General features: G+C 50.3%; 1 protein-coding gene across 1 annotated transcript in view; it reads left to right on the forward strand.

Annotated features, from left to right (window-relative positions):
- The first annotated feature begins 2,873 nt into the window (after positions 1-2,873).
- WSCD2 (WSC domain containing 2) overlaps positions 2,874-21,061 on the forward strand; it is a 106,391-nt gene continuing 88,203 nt past the window's right edge. The window contains exon 1 of the mRNA XM_019486781.2: positions 2,874-3,562. The gene's annotated coding sequence lies outside the window, so the exon portion shown is untranslated. The remainder of the gene's footprint in view (positions 3,563-21,061) is intronic.

Here is a 21,061-nt window from a genome sequence, read left to right on the forward strand (position 1 = left end):
TCCCGCTTGGTCCTTAGCTGAGTCCTAAATATTTGCTTTTAACCCAAGAGACCGCAACAGGCTTTGTAAAACCAGTGCCAGGTTCCCAGGCAAATATGCTTCTGTCTAGGAGGACTGTTGTTTATCCTTCAGCTCCTAACTGCTTTGGCGAGAACTGGCTGTCGACGCACCATTTTTGCAGGTTAAATATTATGGTCGATCGACACGGGGGTTTGGGAGTTGGCCATTGGTTTCAGTGGCGCCAGGACCCCATCATGAGGGCTGCTTAGCAAGCCTTGGAAGAGGACTGAGCTCTATGACACGACTCAGACATTCAGGCTTCGTTTGGTGGGGAAACATGGGCAAGAGAGCCAAAATCCACAAGGATGAAAAGCATGGCATTGTCCCGAGAGGAAATAGCTGTCCAAACGCTGCAAAAACTCAGGGCTAGGGAGAAAGACGAAACACTACCTGGCTGTTTGGCCAGCCAAATTGCGGAAAGCTTTTGACGCTGGCAAGATAAAAATGGCACAAAGACCTCTTCAGTTCTCAGCGGTAAGTTAAGCCACTGCATTTTTCCCCCCTGCTGTCAGCCTAATGCATTTCAAAACCTCCCTAAAATATAACCCCCCACATCTGAGAGGCTGTAGGAGAAATTAAGGTCACAAGCAAGGGGGGATTGTTGTTTTTGGTTAGAAGTGAAGGGGATCGGATAAAGTTATAAGCCCAGTAAAAGTACGCCGGGAAAGAAAGCTGGAAAATGGCAGCTGAAAGAAAGGCAAACCCATCCGGAGACTCACGTGAGTAGTTCTTACTCAAGCTAGGAGTCCTATTGAGTTAAATTACAGCTTTGATTAGAAACGGTGTATTTAAAAACAAATCTAAATTGCAAAGTGGGTAACTATTTTACAGCTGCCGTGAAGTAAAAACTTTATACCACCCCACAGCGACTTTGCTTGTAGGAACGCAAGTGTGGTGGGCACGGGTTGGCTTTTCTATCACATCCAGCAAGGTCCAAGCACGGCTGACCAGGAGGGGGTTCAGATTAACTAAGAATAAAATGAAATACTAATACATCGTGCAAAATAACTCCGACTCTGGAACTCATATGCAAATATGTACCGGGGCTGAATATTCACAAAACACATCTTTTAACAGACAAGGAGACTTTTTTCCTTGCTCTCTGCTTCCTTCCCAGTTTTTGGTCTGCCAGTTATCTGTGGAAAAGTAACCCAAGTGCAGACAGGGGAGGGTTCAGACTTGAATGGCCTGAGAGGTGCATCTCTCCCTGGTTTTCTGTTGGTTACCTTCAAATACATTCAAGAGCATGCTTGCACCCACAATTGATTTTAAATGGTCATTTAGACATCGGATGGTACTCAGAGGTAATGCACTTCAGTTTTATCAGCGCTGAATAGTGCTTAAATACTCTGGAGTTGATTGGTGCTGCGTGACGCTAGATGCCATACATGCATGGATAGCAAAGTAACACAGAAGGACAGAAGTATTTGCTCCTGCAGACAGATAGGTACAAAGCTTTGAAAATCGGGATCTTTTTCTTTGTACTAGTGCAGTACAAATGGCTATTCGGCTGACTCAGTAGCATCTAGAAATAAGACAGCTCACAAAAGGGGGTTTTCCCTTGAATTTTTCCATCTTAGCCAGTTCTTTAAAGCAGGATCATTGTCTTCCAAGTTCATTTATTTGTTACTCCACATGTCTTTCGGAGAGTCTCTTGATTGGCCGAAATTTTCACAGGGTGTCCATCATCGTGGCATCCCGGCACCTGAGCGGTCAAAAAGCAGCACCTCTTGGTGTGCAGATCTGCAGTCCCCCGGGTTATGGGAGCATGCAGGGGAGAGGCTGGTCGAGTTCAGCGGGGCATTTTTGTACTTTTTGCCTTTGCTTTTTAAATGGTGGGAAAGGAGCATAGAGAAAGTGTCTTAGCCTGGGTCCGACTTCTCCTTGGGTATCGTGCCAGGGATGCATTTGCTTTGTATACTCAAGGTAGAGCAGTCTTCAGGTAGATCAAGCATTTAGCAGAGGTATTTCCATAGCACAGCAGCCAACAACATCAGCTGTAAACCCCCCCAAACTAAACTAAAAGGAAAAAGAACCCAAAGTGCCCTTTTCTAAAATTTGCTAATAAGGGGGTGGAGGGAGGCCTCATTTTATCCAATTATTTTCTCAGCTTGCAAAGCCGCTCAAGTTTCAGAGTTCATCATTTTATTTTTTTGCCCACCTGGGCACAAACACACACCCAATGTATTCTTTACCTCCTGGCAAACCTCCACTGGCTGGCCGAGTATCCACGGCTCAAAACTTTTTCTCCTGCAAAAAAAGGAAAAAAAAGAAAAAGGAATAATCACAACTAGATTAAATACAAGGGCCCCAAGAGAAAGACAGAGGCAGGTGTTTCATGGGAGAGAGAGAGAACACGGGGGGAATGCAATATAACTGTGCTTCCTATTGCATGTTATGCTGCGATAATATCGTGACTTAGTTTGCAAGTGTTTTGGGGCAGGGGCTCTTCTTTGTTCTGTGTTTGTACAGTGTGTGTGTGTGGGGGGGTGTTAGTCCATCAGTAATGCCCAAATGCTAAGAATAATACAGTGCAAGCTTAATTAGTAGCCACTGCATGGGCTCTTAGCCATTTTAGTCCCCTTTAAGACATGCCAAGCTCATGTGCCGTTCTCATTTTCAAGGAGCCGTTTCCTGACCATGCTTTCCAATCACAGAAAACTCAGGTTGAAGGGACCTCGGAGGTCACCTCTAGTCCATCCCCCTGCTCAACGCAGGACCAGCCCCAAGTCCATCATCCCAGCCGTGGCTTTGTCTAGCCTGCTCTTAAAAACCTCCCAGGATGGAGATTAAAGGTGAACTTTGTCATATGAACTGCCTGGCAAAAAAGAAAAAAGAGTGAGTGAGGACGGTGGTGGGATGAAAGAGCAGAATAGGGAGGGAAAAACCCCAAAAAGCAACCCCCAAGAAAAAGGGGAAAGGTGGCAATTAAGGAGTTAAGCAGTAGGCAGTGCTGTAGGCCTGTGAATAGCGCGGAGCTGCAGCACAGAGAGCTGGATAGAGATGTTAAGTAACGGAGACGAGGAGCGCCTCGCAGCAGTGCTGAACCGCAGCCGGACCCGGCACCCCCGCGCCCGGGCAAGACTTGCCACCTCTCTGCCCCGAGGCCCGGGCGGGCTCCCGCAGCATCCTGGCGGCTCCGCATGGCCGGGGCTGCCGGCCAGCCTGCTGTGAGGGTGCATGAGGGGCCGCCGCAGCGCCCAGCTCGGCCAGCGCCGCCGGAGACGGGCAGGGAGGCGCGCCGGCTAGGGCCGCGCCAGTCCGCGGCGCGCTCGTCTGTCCGCGCCCGCGCCCGCACCGCTCCCGGACGGGCCGCGCGGAGGATGCCCTCCTGACCGGGGCGTGCAGGGGGAGGAGACGTGATGCTCGCCCAGGCAGACTCCGCACGGAGCTGGTGCAGCCGCTGCAAGCCTGGGCAGGAGCGAGGAGGCACCGGCGGGGCGAGCGGGCAGGAGGCAGAGCCCACCTCGGGGGAGTTGGGAAGCGACGGCGCGGCCCGCAGGTAAGCCGGGAGGCGGGAGGAGCGTGCTCTCTGCTCCTGGCTGCGGATCGGCACGAGCATTAGCATGCTTTCACTGGCTCAAGCAGGCACAGCGGCGTCTTTGCACAGGGAGGACGGGCGGAGACGGGAGAGGGAAGGAACGAGTCCGGCCCCGAGGCTTAACCCGCAAAGTTTCGCTCCTGGCTGCCCGTAAAGGCTAGTGGGGAAGGCGACTCGCCCCTGCTTTCTGCCCAGACGTGAAGCCAGAGGCTTTAGACACCTCGCGCAGCCAGAAGAGAGTGCGGCAAAAGGGACAGGCTAGCCCTGGTGCCTCCCGCCCCGGCCCCAGTGCTGGGGACAGCACCCCTCCGCTTCTCCGAGCCCAGGGGGGATTTGGGTTTTTTTAAATATATGAGTGTTTTCTGCCAAGTTGTAAAAGGACATTTCAGCGCTGCCCGACTCACAAGAGGTTAAAGATCCCGTGCAAGAAGGTGGTAATAATTTTATCAGCGAGGAGGATTTCTCAGCTGCGATTCAGAAAGGGCTTCCAGATCTGGAGGAGGAGGAGGAGGAGGGGGGAAAGCTTTCCGTCTCTCTCCTTAGACTTCGTGCAAAGGCAGTCGCAGCATGGAAAATTGGAAAAAGAGAGTAATCCTTTCAAATGAACTTTCCTGATTCATTTTGCAGCCGGGCTGACAACTTATTAGAATATTTTAATATCTATCTTTAAGGGGGAGAGAGAGAGAGAGATGATATGAGAAGGAGCAAGCCAGCTAAATAATAATGTGAAGGTTACCTTGAGCCTATGATTTAGAAAAAAAAAAAAGAAGTAAGTCTGCGCTTCTTCCAACAAGGGCTTGATTTAATATAGTTTCACTGCAAATTCAGCGTGCATGCCTACAGCTGACGTATCAGGATGGGGCAAACTTCTGGGAAGGGACTGGAGGGGAGAAAGGGAGGTGAAAATGGGCACCGAGCAGAGCTGTTTAAAGAGCTAGCTCCGGCTCTTGGGAGCTGGGGGGCGTCTGAAATGCTCCGGCAGCGCCCATCACCCTACCGATTGATTGCTCCTTATTGCACCACTGGCTCCCATACAGATGTGGACTCTGTCAGCTGGCTTACTAGCCGGGTTATTTTAAGAAAACACAAGGAAGGTGCTACCTGGGTCCAAATGGGCCTCTCTGCTCAGGTTGCAAATGCAATACATCGTGGCCGCTGAGTTCCAGTGGAGTTTGGCTGAAGCAGTCTTTTTAATAGCCAGCTCCTTTGGGGGGTTCGTTAGGGGAAAAACAGAAAACAAAAGCTTTGCCAGCTGAATTACAGAGGGAGGGATGATGGCATTAAATACCAGTCGCACTTCATCCTGTGCTCTCATTAGTGGCTCTTGTTATTTATTGTAAATGCAATTTTGTACTCAGGAGGGGGCACGTGCTGTGCTGGGAGAGGAAATTCTCTGCTAAGTTTTTGGCCCAGGCTTTGGGAGGAGGTTTCTCTGAGACCGTGCCCCATGTCCATAGGCACTTGGGGAGCATCAAAGAGAGACGAGACGAGACATGAGAGCTTGTCATTTGCTGCCTGCAAGTGCACCATCTTCCCCCTGGGGAAGTCCCCTGCACAGATGAAAGGGCCCCTTAGCAAGAGCAGTGGTTGCTGGCCTGGATGTCTACCTTGGGTGTGATGGGCTTCTGGAAACCCCATCAGCTTTGCTGCCGGCCGGGGGTAGGAGGCACAGGGCAGCCCCACTCCCAGCCCACCAGGAGAAGTGTGCCGCTCTTGCTCAGTCCTTATCCAGGCAGTGTTTTCAGTGGGATGCAGCTCCGGAGCGGGGGACGATTGCAAGATGTGATGGCCCAGAGCAAGTTGGGTTGCCTGTAGTGGAGAACAACCCTATGGGGCTATGATTAGGGTATCCACTCAGCCCGAATCAGGTGCTGGCTGCCACATAGGAACCCAGAGCTTTCTTCCTTACCGGCCCCTGTTCCCCCACCAACCCATGCGGGCCACATGCTGATAAGGCAGAAGTGCATGGCATGCTGGTGCAAGGGAGCTGAGGAACAGACCCCCAGCCCTTCCCTGGCTGCTTGCAGCTGGATGCAAGGCCCCAGGTGCAATAGGGCTCCTTAGTTGGGCATGCACAGGCTGTACTTCTCGGGTCCCTGCGTGCCAGGCCTGTGTTTCAGCTACCCTGAGCCCCAGCAGGTGCCAGCCCAGCCTCTGGCTTCAGCTACTTGCCCTTGGCAGGGACTCCCTGTCTGCTGCACCCTCATAGAAATGTGCCCAGGACTGGAGCTGAGCCCTCTAGGTCCCCTGGTACTTCAGGCACACTGCTTCCCACAGCTCCAGCCTTATAGCACTCTGGGTTTGTGCACAAGCTTATCAGGGACATGCAGCAGTTGCAGCAAACAAGACACACAGGCTTTGCCAGGGTGCCAGAAACTCACTTTAGTGAGAACCAAAAATGCAGGCAGAGTCAGAGAAAGCAAGAAGCATCTGCCTGTTTCCTTGCTTCAGTTTGCAGCGTCCCAGGTCACGGTCCCCTAAAGTGCCTGCCGGAGGATGGCATCTCCCTCACATTCATGTCCAGCCAGTTTCTCTCTGCTTTCCAACCCAGCTTTCCTTCCTCTGGCACAGGGCTGTCCGCTCTCGGGCTCAGATGGGCAATGAGAGGAGAGATTTATTTTGTAACCTCCAATCCCTTTCCTTAGGCCACACTCTAATCAGCCTCCTCAGGTGATGAGGGTCATCCCCAGGTGAATCCCTGCTTAATTATCGTCCACTTTGTGTTCAGATGAACCGGCCAGCCTGTGCTGGGGCACAGATCTTTCTTTGTCCAAGGGGGCTTCTACATGCAGAGAGGGCCAGGATGGTCCAGTGTGACCCCTTGCTGTTGGCTCTGTGTCACCGGCCCCTGGGATTTCAGTCCAGGGTGGAAGTCAGAGGAGAATGGAGAAGCCCCGCGGAGGCTGATGCAGATGCCCAGAGGGAGGGAGTGCCCCACATCAGACAGGACACACAGGCTCCGCATAGAGACTCCCCATGCTGTCACAACGCATGCTCCATGGCACCGGTGGTTCCCCTGCTCCGTGGTCCTGCAGCCCCAAGCAGGGAGGTTGTAACCCATGCCCTGGCCACTGCATGTATAAACCCCATGTCATTTGTCTGCACTCCCGGCGTGGTTCTGGCAGGGCTGAAAAGTGGAGATGGGCTTGAGCATCTCATGCGGGATCCCGATCTGCGTCCAAACCTCCGTGGAGTTTACCTGTGTGTGGTGGGGGAGGGACTTAGGCGTGCCTGATCCCAAAGCCTTGAAGTGATCGTGGCAGAGGTGTTATGCTGCCTTGCTACAGATCCAGCAGCAGGCATGTACATCTTGCTTTGCATTAGTGCAGCAGGTTGACCTTGCTTGCCAGTTATGCTGGAGTCTGGGTGTGATGCCAGCCACATCACTGCCCTGGGATGACGCTGGTGCTTCGCCAGGCTTGCCAGTGGGCTGCTCGGCGATGGGAGAGATGGAGGCATGAAGCTGAGTGCAAATCTGAACATCACTGAGGGTCTCAGGTTTGGGAATATCCCTGTCATGGTGCTTGACATGGACAGCTAGATGTCTCGGTGGTGCTTGGAACATACGTGGGCAGGATTGTCAACAAGAGCCAGCCAGTCCCGGCCAAACCTTGCAGCTCAGCGTTTCTGTACAGATCCACGTGAGGAAGCGAATGACTGTTGTGAGCAGTGCCTGGCTTCCTGCTAATGCTGCATGGCTGTAACTGGGGAAAGCTCTCAAGTGGCGTCTCTTCAGTGACTGAATTTCGGGATGGGCTGCAGCGTCATTAGGCGCAAAGATCCTCTAAGGCACGGCGTTGCTTCGCTGCTCTCTCGCCTCCCATGCCATCAGCTGGCTTTTGCGAGTAACCCCAGGTCCACGGGCATTTCAGAATAAACTCACCGCTAAAATAAACTCATGCTAAAAGCTGAGGCAGACTTTTCCTAAGCGTGAGTGAGAACAGAGAGCCCGAGGTGCCGGGAAACGCCAGGACAGACCGGTGATGTACGGGAACGAGTTTACTTTGTTTCAGTAAACAGATCGGGGGAAGGAACGAGTGCTAGCTATTCAGTACCCCTCCGTGTCGCACGCTGCTAGCATTTCCCAGGGATCCACGAGGGATTTACAGCTGTGGTCAAAAGTGCCTTGGACACAGAGGCAAGGCTCAGCTAAACCCTGCAGCTGCAAATTTGAACCTCTTTATCTGAAGAGCCTCAGGGGAAGCGTGCCCCATCCCCAGGTGAAGCAGGTCACTTCCTCTAGAAGCCCCTTGCAATTCCAGCCGGACGTATCGAATGAAGGCTGCTTGGGAGGTGCAATAATGCCCACTTTGGAGCTGGGTGCCTGTCATGCCTACACGGCTTTGTTGCACATACTGGCAAAACTGGGATGATGGGCAATGGATGCAGCATTGCCGGCCCCACCCTGATGAAAGTCATGAGAGACACTTAAAAACCCAGAGATTTGGAATGTAAATCATGAGATGCTATTTTTGAAGTGTGTGCATGCAGTTCCCGGGGCGAAGGCAGCAAGGTGCGGAGCCCCAGCCTGCAGCGGGCAGCTTGCCTCTGCCCCGTGCACAAATCCGGGGAGCAGGTACTCCCCATGCCTGTGCTGGCTCCGGGGCCCTGTTCACCCCAGCATCTGCCCCACTCCCTCCCTCACCACGGCAGCCTCAATCTCCCCCCCTCGCCCCTTCCCTCTCCCCCCTGCCCCTTCCCCTGCACAGACTCGCCAGCTTGGTGCTCTCTACATGCACCAGAAGAAAATCCTGTGATTTGATTTCTCTATCAGGAGATTGTGAGTCAGAATTAATTTGACTTGGAAATTGGGAATGTCATGAGGCATTGCTGCGTTAGCGAGGTCTGCTTCCCCTTTCCCCCACCCAGAGCACCAGTGGACGCCGAAGGGGATGTCTGGCCTCTTGCACAGACATACTTCAAGCAGGATTGTGCGCTGCAGGAGGTGACGGTGTGGGTGCTGGGGAGCTTTGGGCATCTGGAGGTAGCAGCACACGTGTTGCTCCAGAGGGAGGGGGCTGCAGATGCTGTGGTCTTAGCCTCAGGAGGTTGGCAGGATCGGAGTCTGAACTAAGGAGGGTCCGGCTGGGTTAATGCTTTGATGGGTATTTTTTGCAATGGTGTCAAAGAAGAGATTTAACTTCCACTGGATTTTAAATGCTCCAGAGCCAGCTGTGTTCATCTAGAGAGGATCTTGCATGTGCACTGCCCTTCTGCCACAGAGGGGATCAAAACAGCCCTCCCGAGACTCCCAAGACCCAGGCTGCAAACAGGGATCCCTTCTACTATAGGGCAGGGCCCTGGGTTTTTGCAGAAAGCTCTAAATTCAAACCTTGATGTGAAGCATGATGGTGACCAGCAGGCCCCTGGCTGCCCCTGCTTTGTTCCAGTCAACTTAATGATGATTTTTTATGCACAGCACTTTGTTTCCTTACATTGTACCTCAGTTCATACATTTTAAACTGTGCATTCATTAAAGAAAAAAGAAGAAAGAGATTAGACCGCTTATCAGCATGTCATTGCGAGGGATGGCTTTTTCCTTCCCACCCACTCATCATCAAGCCTCCTGTTTCATCTGCTTACAACAAGAACAAAACTACCCTGCATTTATTAGACCCTGGCTTCATGCACTCTCTGATTGTTCCTAAACCTACAGCAATTTGTCATATTGTTGTAACTCTTACTTCAGAGTCCTATCCAAGATGCTCTTCAAAAGAATCCTACAAGAAGTCATCCTTTTGATTAATTAAACTTTAAATATGCTGAAAAAAATAGATGCTGCTTGAAATTGTTTGGGTTTTTGTTTTTTTTTTTTGGCTTGCAGTGCTCTATGTAATCCTAGATTACCCAAGTCTGGTTAAAAAAGACTGTCTGAGAACTGAAGACAGCAAGAGTGGGTTTATCGGTGAGATTAGTTTTGTCTCCTTTAGACTGAAAGACTTTGGGGGATTAATTGCAGCCCAAACTTGTTTGACCTTCATGTAAAGTCAAAAAAGGAGCAGCTGGATGGTCACTGAAAGGGACTTACCCTCTACCATGTAGGAAGGTGATACCCCTCCACATTCTCCATCAGGACTTACTGTGCTAGGATTGTACCCTGGCAGTCCAGTGGTTGTGGCAGGCGGGCAGCCCCTTCTGGGCACGGGCTAAGCCACATCGAGGCAGAAATGGCCCAATGTGTGGACAGCTAATGCCCTCTAAGCTCTGTCTTGCCGGCTGCTGTGTCCATGACACAGACCTCATGGCTCACTGAGGCTTGTTGCTTCATTAATTGTGGAAGTCATCATTAATTGGAGAAGCCACTTCCACCCTTGTCTGTGCTGGGCAGCCAGCATCCTTCTGCTGAGGGCACCTCATTAAGTAACAAGGTAACAAGTCTTAATGAGGAGCAAACAGCTGGGCCATGACTTAGGCACTGGGCTTAACTGGACCCCTTCAGCACTGCAACCAGTAGGACATGGCAAATGCCTAGAGTCAACTGCAGGATTTAAATGGCTGTGAGCATTACCCCTGGGCTTCTCAGTGGCATCTCTCATGCTTTCGGGGAGCCCCAAGGCACAAAGAACCAGTGCCTCGGAGGCCCAGCTCTGAGCTGTGCTCAGTGGATCCTGGAGGCAGCTACGAATGTAGCCCCGAACGCCCGGGTGCTGCTCACAGATCACCCTCCTGCTATCAAAAAGCACCCCCACCCTTGTGAGATTCTCAACAGTAAAAGTGAAAATAGCGGCAGCTCAAAGCCATCCTTTCTGCTCAGAACAATAACAGCCTCGCGGCTGAGATGCCTATAGAAGACGGATGGAAACTTCTTCATCAAAAACCCAGGGGAGACTCTCCCCGGCATGGTCATGGGCACTTTCTCCATATTCATAGTTCAGAATAACGGGACTCTTGCAACTTTGAGCAGGAGGATCTGGCTCTCCCCTGCTTATACTTTCCTTAAGAGTAAATCATTGGCTGGAGGAGGCTGGAATTGCATTATTCCATATCTCATATGGGTCACAAGGTAGGAAAGCATTGTACATCTAGGCTTGGCATCCTAAGTCATCAGTAGGCTCAGCTGAGACTAGCCAGGTCCACCCTGCCGCGGAACAGTGTATTCATTCAATAGTGAATGCAGCGGGAGAGTGGGTCCATGATGTTTGCAGGCACGGTTATAGCCACAAGAATCACTGCACTAACCACTCAGCAGCTTATTGAGGTCTCTGAGTGGAGGGGAATAATTCAGCGTGAGATTTTAAACTGTATCTGTTTGTTTGCAAATGAGCGGATCTCGAATGGATATCATTAGAGAACCGTTCCTCTGAAAAGCACTTGGTTTCCATTCCATTTCCCGACAGATAATTTCAAACTCTCCGTGCCTCTGTGAAATGGAAAACCTGAATCCTGCCCAGCTGACTGGTTATGGTCATTAGAGAGCTCACAACACTTTCCCAAGGAAGTGTTCGCTTCAATATTTTGGTCACAGACTAAACTGTGTATTGGATTTTTTGCTGTCTGAAATTGTCCATGCCGCCGATACGAGTTTTCATTACCTCCTTGGTCTCAATTGCTGCATGTGGTTATAATAGCTGCCATATTTCATTAGAGGACGATTGTGTCGGGTGGGGGGGAACGAGATTTGAGGTGTTTTGAAACAGCAGGCCTTACACACGTGTGAGGATATCATAGGTTGTAGACTGCACGATGCTCTCCTGCAATGCCACTGTGCTTATTCACTGTCATCTGAAGTTGGGAAGCAAGGAGAAGAATCTGAGAAAGGACCTAAGTTTTGCTGGTTTCGTGCCGCTGCCAAGCACTCAAACTCCCTGCTTTATCACCGACTGGCCTTGAATGTGCGGTCTGCCCAGCGGGCCTGTTCTGACTCCCGATGGAAAGTGTTAAGAGACAATCCCCTCAAAATGCAGAATGGCTGGAGGTGCCCAGCGTGCTTGCAGCTGAAGGCTGAGCTTTAATCAGCCATGCCGATGACGAGAACGGGAAGTCGGGGCTGAAGGTCTCTCTCTGATTTGCTGCGCTTGGGTTTCATCCTATAGCAATCAAATACACCACCCTGGCCTCCCAGCTGGGCTTGTTTGGCACAGCTCCTGGAGAGCGTGATCTCTACAGAGCAATCGTTTCTTCCTCTAGAAACCTGGCCATGATGAACTGACAAGGACAGAAGTATCTTTTAGTAGCTACTCAGTCATCTGAAATTGGAACTGAGCATAGTCAAGTATACCCTAGCAGAGCCGCTGTCTCTTCCTGGGCAAAATATGTCCCGGGGAGTTTTCGGTAATGATAATGTCACTTCCCTTCTAGCGAGCTGCCTGCCTTGCTGATCTGTCTCTGCATCACAGTCACTGTAATTTCATTACTGTCTTTCAACTGCTCCGACGTGTCTAGCAGGAGGATCCGTCTGGGCCGTGAGGTGGGGAGATATTTGATCCTGGAACGGCGCTGTCAGCTCCTTCTGCTCTTGTAGCTCATCTCCAGACAGAGCCAGCTCGGCAGTGAACTCGCCTGAGCCAGACCAGTTCGTTAATGGGATTGCACGATCCCTTCCCATCCTACCTTCTGTGTGCTGGTGATAAGCCCGAAAACCGCAACTGTCAGGCATCCAGCGAGAACCAGCTCCTGGCACTCATGCGATAAAAGCCACTAGCCTGACAATGGCAAAGGGCAAAGGAAAATAGAGAGACGAAGTGGAAAGGCACTGGTTTCCTCTGCCTGGTGCTTTCAGTGTGAGATCATTCTCCGAGGATGCGGAGACCTGGGAAGTCTTTGGCCGTGGCATATACGCTGGCACTTTCGGGTACGCTCCTGTGTTATCCCAGGGTGGAGTCTCCTTCCAAGGGCTGACACCACGAGGCAGAGAGGACCTGGCCTGGATGGGAGATGGGAGCGTGCAGCTGGCCACTCTCGCACCCTCTTAGCAAACGTCAGTGCTGGCAGAGCGGTTACGCAGGGTTTGACCTGCTTTGAGGACAGAAGAGCTGTCTCTCCCTGCCATGAGCCAGATGGGGCCCTGGGGCCTACCCTTCTGCATCCAGACACACGCAGGCAGCGTGTGCAGCCTGTCTCATGGCTGAGCTCTGGCTCTCCTACGCTCAGTAGGAAGCTGCAGCCCCAGCTGTCTCCTGTCTCAGCTGTGGGCCTTAGATGCATCCTGCTGTGGCCTTTTCTGTTCGCCTGGCTCTGGTAGTCTGGAGACAGGCTGGTCCTTATCCCTCTTGCTTTCAGGCCATCGCAACCAGCTACGCAAATGGTGACCGGTGTGGCGTTGGGGGCGCATCTACACGTTCAATTAATGCACTTCAGGTAATGTGCGATAAACCTAGTACCTCCATTGCGAGGTACTAGAAAAATGCACATGGGCCTATTTTAATGCGCGTTAGCTAGAAAGCACATTTTTTGGGGGACGCTTTAATGTGCATTAAAAGAGGCTAAAATAAGGCATGCATTAAAATAACGCATTGATAATAATTTAAATAATGCATTAAAGCCCACGTGTAGATATGCCCTGCGGTTGCCTTGCTGAGCAAGCGGCCTGTTTAACCCTGAGCCCTGCTCAGTCCTGACTCCTGATGCGTCCTCCCTTCAAAAGTGAGCTGAGGGTATAGCTGGTCTCTGCAGGGGTCGGGATGCTGTCTAGGGCAGGCCTCCATTAGCGTTGCTGCACCATGCCATAGGCCCCGCCGGGGTGGGGATCAGTTGAGAACTTCATCATTCATGGGCAAAGAGGCAAAGCAAGTCTCTGGATAGGCTCTGTGGCTTTCCTGAGTTCAAACATTTGGCTGAGAAGAAAGGCTGAGAGCCTGTCTGCTGCTTGTCAGGACAGCAGAGCTGCTAACGGCGGGTAGAGGAGCCTGCTGGTTGGGAGAAGTGGGAAGAATCTGATCTAGGCCCAGTTGTATTATTGTTTTAAATCCACCCTCCTTCATTACCATGGGGCACCTGTACATTTGCATCTGTAGTTACTCCCAAGATCACGCTTCTCAGTCCCTACCCAAGTACAGTGCAAGTAGCACGGTGGCTCAGACCCAGCACAGTGAGCTCCATGCCAAATCTCAACGAAGCACCACCCCAGCTGGAAAACACCTGCTCCTTCCAGGGCTCATCTCCTCCGGCTAAGTCCTTTTGGAAATAGAACTGGAATTTTTTTTTTTGCAGACCAGGCATAAAATATATGGAGCATAGTACACCATAAAACTCATAATGTGAAGCTGATTTACAGATATACAGTGTAGCTTAAATGAAGTTCAGTAACCTTTGCGGAGGGCTTAAGCAGCAAAAGGAGCCTATTCCACATTAGAGAGGAAGGTCCCACAGGCTATTTTAGCATTTAAGAGCATGTATAGGGTGCGATTTTGACCCTACTCAAGTTGGTAGCAATGCTCCCATTCATTTGAATGAGACCAGGATTTCACTCGGGGAGTTTTTAATTTGTCTAAGAGAAACCATTTCCAAAAAGAAGTGGAATGAACACGGGGGCCACTCCACCGGGAAACACTATTTTTATCTTTGTTCTTTAACTGAGGAAATCTCAGCCAATTTAAATCCAGCTGCATGCATTCAAATCAGAACGGGGCCGTGGAGCAGCTAGCGCGATGATGGATCCTTTAAAAACGCAGACGGCGAGATCATTTTCATCTGATTCCCATTGTCTCCTGGTTCGAGCTGCCCAGGCTAATGCAGCCCCCACCCCGCAGCGGGAAAGAAGATGCCGTCACCCAGAGACGGCAGATAAACCGCGGATCCACTTTGCACCCCTCAATTCTGGATCAGGCGGGTGTGGGAAGTGAAGGCGGCTAGACAGAGAGTGTGTGTGGACAAGAGCCAGCAAGCCCATGGCACATCAGATGGCACAAGCGTGTTTCTGGGGTAGGTGAGAATTTGGACACCTTTTGCTATTGTGACAATCCGTGCTGCTGCTTGCCGGGGAGAGCGGGAAGGCTCTTTTCAGCTCGTACAATGGGACTCATCATATTTGCAAATCACATTGTGTCATGCTAATATTATATTAGTGTCCTGGTTACTCATTGACATCCCCGCAAACAAACATTGATCTCCCGCATTGCTCCTTGCCGCACAATGGAAGATTGTGTGTTTCAGGCAATTAGCCCATCTTATAAAATGATAGGCCGTCTTTGCTCGTTCCAGAAACACTTTCAGCCCCTGTTAAAGGAAACTAAAGTACTGCAAGATAAGATAACACTAATGGAAAGAGTCAGATAACACACAAGCTTGTGGTTGTTACTGGGTAATTAAAATAATAATACAGTAATATATTGCTATTTCACAATGAGCTGTCTACCGAGTTACCTGTTACCCTGGCATGAATACAAAAAAAATGCATCCTGGTTTTTGGTATTACAATGACTTTAGTGTCACCCTGTTTGAAATCATCGATTGAATTACGTTGTCTCCTGTTTCTGCACACAAAACTCTGCAATATGCGGCTATTTTCTTACAGTGCTCTTAGCATGGTGGCCTCAACTTTTTAAATGATTCATAGCTTCAAACATTTGCCTTTATGAGCCACTTTGGCGCGGGCAAGGCCCATTCGTCACAGGACAGGATGGAAAAGGCTTTGGTATAATTGCCGGTGATGTCCCAGCACCAAAAAAATAGCCCAGATTGCATCCGAGTGACTTGCGTGGAGGACAAAACTATTGGGAAGCAACTGAGAATACAGGCAAAGGAGCCAGTCGAGTCTTGCCAACTGCGATCAATGAAGGGTGTGCTTACGTGGGTACACAGCAGTGTGTACACACCTCTTGGTCAACACTGTTTAAGACCCCCTCACTAGTCTCGAACCCCAGGAGGTCTGCAAGGCAGTTATGATCCTTTCAGCTGGACTAAGGGGCTTACTGGAATGCCTTAAACCTATAGAGCTGGCCCAACTCAGGAAGCCAGGCAGCTGCATGCCAAATTCAGTCTTGCTCACCCAAGAAAGTTACCTGGAAACAGATGATGTCCTTGTTCTGACTGACACTCCTGGTCGCGGCCAGCAAAACCTCTGTTGCTGCTTCTCGCATGAGCAAATGAGGAACAGCTGGAGGTCCCCAGTCCTTAGCACATGGAAGTCATTTCTAGCATGGCGTTCAAGAAGGGGCCCTGGATTGCTGCCCAAAGCCGATAGTGCTGGCCAGATTAAAATGAACCTGTTTCATCAGACGGCGGCTTGTGGCATGTCACATGTGCATATGGCATTTCAGTGCTACAGCTGATGGCAGAGCTAAAACCCCATGTTTCCAGCCTACACAAGAGCAGGAAAAATAAGTGTCTGAGCCCTGGAGTCTCTCTCCCAAACAAACCTTGAACCTCTCGAGCAACCCACTCATAAATTACCCCAGTGGCACCACTTGGATTTGCTTGGTGGCCCATTCAGGGCAGTCCTTTTTCTGAAGGAAGCATTACATTTAGCTTAAAGCGATTGCAGATTCAAGCAGGGAGTTCTGCAGGAATGGGGATTAAGCTGATGCCGCAGAGAGGCTAGCCCAGTGAAGTTCAAAGCAAACGGGTCACCTCCTGACAGCCACCGCGCTCCCCGGATCAGGTGCTTTGCTTGTTTGTACGGATCAGACGCTGCACTTTGCTTCTTTGCTGACTACCAAAGTGGAGGTGCTGATGCAGTGTTGGGTTACTGCTGCGGGTCTGGGGAGGTAATAAGAGCCAACATGCAAATCCCATTGCATTCTTTCCATCATAGCAATTATTCTGCCAATGTAAGAGGGCAAATGAAAACACTCACCACAGGATGCACACGCCAACTCCCCCTTAGTTACCCCACGGAGAATTCTTGTATGGATCAGACAGCCCATTTCCTTTCGAAAAGCCACGTTTGACCTGCATGTATGTAAATACAGGCATGTTTTCCCCATCCATATCATAGGCCAGAAATAATCAAGAGTGCAAAGATTGTATGTGGGAGATCATGGGTGCATCTACACATACACTTTAATGAGCATTAGCCTATTTTAATGTGCATTAAAGCATCAGAAAAAAACCTGCTCTCTGTCTCTCTAATGCACATTAAAATAGGCTGATGCACATTTTTCTGGTACCATGGGGCATTTATACACATAGCTTTTTTCCCCGTGACACGCTGGAGATCTGCTGCTTTGGAGCAGACCAGATTCATCGAGCCTGCTCCGCATGTGAGCGGAGGCGAATTGCGCTGTGCCACGTGCAGTTGCATAAGTGTGCGTCAGCGCGCAGAAAATGGCGGTGGAAGCACTTCCAAGGTGTTTTACTTCAAAAGCGCACTGCCGCCATTTTCTTGGTGCTGACACACATTTCGCCACTTATACAATTGCAAGTGTCGCAGTGCCGGGCACTTTTCAAAGCACCCGCTGCTGTGGTGTGTGCATGTGTACAAATGCCCGGCAGTACTAGATTTAATGCACATTACCTAAAGCTCATTAATGAACGTGTAGATGTACCCCATGAGCTGCAGAGCAAGGGAGAAAATCCTTCTTTCCTGCTGATTGGCAGGTGCTCATTTACAAGGGTCTCACTGTTCTCAATGACCTTCAGCAGGGAGGGGACGCCTTGGAAGATAGCAGCAGTGTTAGCACACAAGGTCTGTGCCTTGGCTGCCCCGCTCTCGTATGAGACAACACTGCAGACAGATCTTGGGGATTGTAGCAGCCAGAGGAGAGGCAGCGGCTTATGCATCTGGGGCTCTTGGGCAGGAAAAAGCAGTGATGCTATTGAGTCTCTGGCTCTTTGCCCCAGGGACCATCTTTTGTTCTGGGTGTATACAGCACCCGGCACCGTAAGGTCCTGGTTCCTAGCCTGCATTACTGCAGTGCAAATGCTAGCTGTTCAGTCGTGCTGCTTCCAAGCCTCGCGTGCCAGGAATAAGCCTTATTTAGACTCTTCTGAATTTCTCACCAGCTGAGATCCTTTCTGCAAAATGCTTTTGTGCTACTTCAGTACCCCACGCCCTCACAGACCTAATTCTAGTCCCAATTGGTTTTCAGAGCTTTTTTTTTTCCTAACCAAAAAACCCCTCCCAGCATTACAACAAATTGAAGAATTCAGTATCTTGGCGCTGTGTTCTGTGTCGCCAGACGTACAGGCTTTTCCTTGGCAGTGGCAATAAAATGTGCTTTCTCTGCCTCGCAAACAGGAAATCCTCTCGTTTGGGTGGCTGCTTTCAGAGGCTTATGGGGAACACTCAGGCCATCTCCGTTGTTGAGCAGCATCTCCTTATCACTGCAGCATTGTCAGGCTTATTATTTTGGCAACATCGCTGGCGCTGTGGTTTTTATTTGAAATGTTCCAAAGAAATGAATAGCCCATTCTTCCAGGACCCAAATACCGTGATTCAGGCGGGCACCAAGAGACCCTGGGATCAGGACTTGCGAGCGCTTTCTTGAATTTTTAATCCCGTGTAGCCGAACTGCAAATGTCAGTTAAATTTAAAACTTAAGACATCAGCTCTGTTAAATAAAATAACTCTCCTGCAATTCGCTACAGATCACGTTGATGTGATTTCAACTGTGCACTAAAACATTGTCCGGACAGCTGTCAGATGACTTATGCTGACACGGGCTGTTGTGTACAGCAGAGTAGGCATGTTTCGGGGAGGTATCCATCTATGGAGCTAATCAATATGGATGGGCAGTGGAAAATCATTGCAGGTTGCTCGATGCAGAGCTCAGAGGCCGAATCCCCAGCTGGTGCATCTTGACGCAGCACCCCTTGCATCAACGGGGAGATCTCGATTTACAGCAGCTGAGGGTTTGGCTCATGTGTCTGGAGGTTATTTCTGGGCTTCCTAAAAGCAGGAGGAATAGAGGAACGAGTACTTTGCAGATGAACTGACACCACCCCCTGCCTCCATACAGCACCCTTTATTCTGGGAGCTCTTGATAGACTGTGGTTAAAGGACCGTCTTGCCAGCTTTGTGCAGGATTGCACAGGATGTTCACCTGGAAGAACCAGGTCCCATTTCCTAGTGGTTAAGGGTGTCTTGCTTTCCTACGGGTCTCACAGGAAGCTACAGCTGCTCCCGACCACATGCGGAGAGCCAGGACAGCAAGGCCCTTTGACTCGAGCCCACAGGTCCACCAGAAACCTGATAAAGACTATTAACAATTCCTTTCCTCCCCTGCTGCCAGTGGTATCAGCTCCCCAATTTACATCTAAAACCTTCTGTTGACTTGCAGCGAGGAAGGAGATGTACCAAAACTGAAAGCACATTTGGAAACCCTGCAGAAGTCTTCCAGCAGATGGGCAAATCTGACTTCAGGTTTAACCAAGCAGGCCAAAAAATCCCAAATAAAAGGGTCTTCCCCATTGCAAATCTTTTTGTGCTTGGACCAGAGAGGGGGCTTGAGTGCTACCCGGGGTCTCGGGAGCCCAGGACATAGTGGGGTGGGACTGGTTTTAATCCGAATGGCTGAATGGTAATATTCTGTTCCCGGCTCTTTCCTGGTGCTCAGAGAAGCACCAGAAATGGTGCAACCCCCAGGTTGCCATGAAGCCTTTCTTTCCCAGGAACATCCCCTGTTAAGTGGCATATCTAGTGATTTTATGCTCCTACCCATCCCTCCGAGCGCCTAACCCTGAAACACTTGCGCTGTCTGTAATAGCAGCTCCTGAGAGGGACCTGGTGAGATACAATCTGCTATCCGTAGGGAACGCAGATCACATGCCTTCTGCTGCCATGTTTCCCCAGCCACTACATCGTGCCGTCTCTCACACGGGCTTGGAGGTGCTGGAAACCTGGTGCACGTATGTGCCAGCAGCATCTGGCTCCTCGGGTTTGATCCATGGAGGTCAGGGGGCTTTGGGATCACAACTTCAGGCAGGAGCCTAATGGGGACCGCATACCTCTGCAGTCCCCTTCCCCTCTTGCAGTTATTTCCATCAGCGATGGGGGCATGTGCCGGTGCCCAGCCTTGATTCAGAGCTCCCTGGGTGTGGGGCAGTTCATGCTGGAGGGTTTGATCCAGCTCTTTAGCAGGATGGAGACACGAGGTCTCAGAAGATCCTGCTGAGCTCCTGGGGGTATGTGGTTCCAGAAGGACAGCTCTTCCCTCTGGGACAATCAGGAAAAGAGGGCCTCGAACTGAATGCAGCTGAAATCCTCAGCCTAAATTTCTAAGGAATCAACCCCTTCCCTCTTCCCTCGCGCTCAGATGCCCTAGCACCTCTTCTGGAAGAGTGGATATGCAACTGGTGAGATCCAGAGATAGAAATACCCATTTGAACGGCAGTAATTACTTCTCAAATAAAGCACTTGAGCGATACACTTGAGGGTAGAGCCTTACACCCTCTTGAAGCTGCCATAATATTTCAGTCTAGGAAATTACGTTCCTATCTGAGGCTGGCTGGAAATCTATTCTCTTTCAGAAAAAATAACCCACCAAAGTTGTAAAATTTGCTTTTGTTCTGAGGTGAAACAAAGACAAGACCTTTCAACGTGTTCTTGCAAAAAGCCACAAGAGACTCCAGAAACCTCTCTGATGACAGTTTTAATTGCAACTGAAATGTTGTGTGAAAACACATTGATTATTTCTTTTGACAAAAACCCACATTTTCGACAGGGAAGAAAAAAAAAAAGTTCTGTTGAAAGTATTTCAAGCAGCTCTATTCATTTAGGAACAAGTCAAAATAAGAGGTCATGCTTATTAAAGAGATTCACCTCCTCTCCCTCTGAAAGCCATGCTCATTTGTATCGCCGGGGGGAGGAAGCGGGGAGACGGAAAAACTCAGGGTTATTCAGCAAGGGATGAACTTTGATATCTGCACAGTGCTTGCTGGCAGTTCCATTTGTGCATGAAAATTGGCCACATTTTTCATGAAGCATGGCTTGCTAGGGAGCTAGAACGAGCAAACAAACAGCAGCCAACAGGCTTGATGCTGAGCCATTGCAGGTGGTTTACACCATTTCAGGTGGACTACAGAGCGACTGGGGAACACTATGCAGGATCCATACCTGATCCCTCTTGATACTGAAATAAATCATCTCATCAGATCTAAATATTAAGACAGTCTTGGTCCAGGTCTAGACCTGAAACCTAGGGTTGTGGCCCACCTCCAGTGACGAGAGAGAGCAAGACCCACCTCTAGTGACGAGAGAGAGAGAGAGGGATGGTGCAGGAAAATGTAGACCCCATTTAGGGGATGCAAGCAGAGATTTGAAACCAGAGGAGTGGTGAACTTTGGGGTGAACCCAGCCCTGCTGCGCCAGCATCAACTGCATGCAAACCAGCAGTGGCCACGGCATCGTACAGATAGTTCCTCGTCAGGCAGCAAGTGGTGCCAACAGCCTGTGCGACCGGAGCCAAGCAAAACAAAGCGTTTTTTTTTCAAATTTGGATGAAGCGAGTTTTGTTGGAACAGCGTCTACAATTTCCAGGGGAGCATTTCACTCGGCGGTGTCCCTGGGCTGGACGTGAGGAGTTTGTGGTGTCTGTCGGGGGTGATGTATGAGATCAATGGGCTTTCCTGTTATAAACATCT

This window comes from Alligator mississippiensis, chromosome 10 (assembly GCF_030867095.1).
Source record: "Alligator mississippiensis isolate rAllMis1 chromosome 10, rAllMis1, whole genome shotgun sequence".
Lineage (NCBI taxonomy): Eukaryota > Metazoa > Chordata > Crocodylia > Alligatoridae > Alligator > Alligator mississippiensis.